The following is a 2,611-nucleotide window of genomic DNA, read 5'->3' as shown; positions in this document are numbered from 1 at the left end:
ATATATATATATATATATATATATATATAAATACATGTGCCACATCGGCTATCATTGCATTTAGATACAGTGAATGATTGGTCTTTGTTGCTAAGGTCAAACTTTCCCTTTGTTAATTATTTTTTTTCGACCCATAGCTCGATCTGTGATTATACCTCTTAATTCATTACTTTGAGCAATAGCTGGTAGGTTTGCTTTGGAAACGAGGACATAGGTTTTGCGCTGAGTTGTCTTCCGTTGTTGTGTGGGTATATTTATAGCCCTCCGTATGCCATTTTCTATAAGCAGAGACGGCTATTTTTTTCTGAGCCAAAATTCTTAGTTCTGTTAGGCGTTTCTTCTTGATTTTCACATTTTCAATGGTACAGATTCTTCTGGCTAGGCAGTATGGGATGTTGCATTTTGTATGTTGTGGATGGCACGACGTACAAATTAAGGTATTGATGTGCGTCCGTTTGCATATAGTATATATCTGTGGCAATGATGATGTCTTTTTTAATTACCATGATATCAAGGAGTGGTAATTTGGTACTACTCAATAGTTTTCTTCGAATTCTTGTCCTTCTTTTTATTCTAAGTATCCTTTTACAGAGTTCGGGTAAACGGGAGAAAACCTCGTTCTCATTGCCGTGTTTTTAATTTGGATGTAATTCTTTCCATTGAAGAAGAATGTGCTGTTTTCCAGAACTAGTCAGATTGTATCGGCACCGTGAATCTGTTGGGAATCACATGTCTATGTTTTTCTATTCAGTATTTAGTCGCCTTTATTACTAAATCATGTGGAATATTGGTATAAAGGCTTACCACATCGAAACTACCACCATTACCACAGATATGTACTATAAACACACAGACACACATCAATACCTGAATCTTAAGACGTGCCATCCACCACATACAAAATGCAACATCCCATACAGCCTAGTCAGAAGAATTGTAGAAGACGCGAATATCAGAAAGAAACGCCTAACAGAAATAAGAGAATTTTTGCTCTAGCAAAAATAGCCGTCTCTATTTATAGAAAATGGCATACAGCGGGCTACAAAAATACCCATACAACAACTGAGAACAAGCCAAAGGAGAGGAAAACAAGAACAAGTCATACCATTTATAGTGACACACAACCCATGTCACCATAATATCTTCAACATTGCCAAAGCAAACCTAACCATCATTGCTCAAACTAATGAATTAAAAGATATAATCACAGACTGAGTTATGGTTCTTAGTAAAATACTTGAAAAAATTATTAACAAAGGCAAAGTTTGACCTTAGCAACAGAGTTCAATAATTCACTGTATCAAAATGCAATGAAAGCCGATGTGACACATGCCAATTCATACATACCTGACAATATTTGAACACAAAAACTGGGAACATATTCAGAAACGCAAATATGGAATGTAAAGGCAGAAATTTAATTTACTGCACCAAGTGCACGGATTGTGAAGAACTATATGTGGGTCAGACTAGAAATGCACTATCAGAATGATCACGTGCGTACAGACAGCAAATTAGAGACCCGGATGTCCGTCAGATACCTTTGAGTAACCAACTATCAATATGTGGTCGGAAAATATATATAATATTTCCATTCCACAAACTACACAAGCCAAGTGAAATCAAGAGAAAAAACAGAGACAAGATCTTTATAATAAATTCCAACTCAAGCTAAATAAACAATAATGATAATACTTAGAGATACTATTATTACTGCTACGACTACTACCACTAAAAACAACAACACTGAAGATTCTCATGATGATGATAGCAGGAAAATACTAGCTAAGTCAAGATAAAAGTCAATAAAATTAATCTTATTTTGGGTTTAAAGTTCTATTACCACAGCCACTCCTACCACCACCACCACCACCAGCAACAACAACAACAAATCCTCATCACACAACATACCATATACGATTAAGCTGAATTGCGTCACTTCTCGCTAGAATATCGGAATGGGGTAAAACAGGATTCGTGAAAAACTCGAACAAATAATATAACCTGATCTTTATACTGTTTTACATGTTTAATTATGTGGTTGGGAAGCAAGCTTCTTACTACACAGCCACTCCTGCACCTAATTTGTAATGTTCTACATGGAATGTATTCCTCTGTTTCATTGCCGCAAAAAAGGGTGCTCCATTGTATTTACTTAGGCTTGTATTAATGGCAAAAATTATAGGTGATAGAATGAATAATCTTCAATGCCAAAATGTCCGTTTCGACATATGTATGTATATATATATATTCTTTTTACTTGTTTCAGTCATTTGACTGCAGCCATGCACCGTCTTTAGTGGAGCAAATAGACCCCAGGACTTATTCTTTGTAAGCCTAGTACTTATTTTATCGGTCCCTTTTGGCGAACCACTAGGTGACGGGGACATAAACACACCAGCATCAATTGTCAAGCAATGCTATGGGGACAAACACAGACAGACAGACACACACACACACACACACACACACATATATATATATATATATATATACATATATACGACGGGCTTCTTTCAGTTTCCGTCTACCAAAACCACTCACAAAGCTTTAGTCGGCCCGAGGCTATAGTAGAAGACACTTCCCCAAGATGCCACGCAGTGGGACTGAA

The sequence above is a fragment of the Octopus bimaculoides genome, chromosome 1 (assembly GCF_001194135.2).
Source record: "Octopus bimaculoides isolate UCB-OBI-ISO-001 chromosome 1, ASM119413v2, whole genome shotgun sequence".
Classification (NCBI taxonomy): domain Eukaryota; kingdom Metazoa; phylum Mollusca; class Cephalopoda; order Octopoda; family Octopodidae; genus Octopus; species Octopus bimaculoides.
This window is presented reverse-complemented; position numbering follows the sequence as displayed.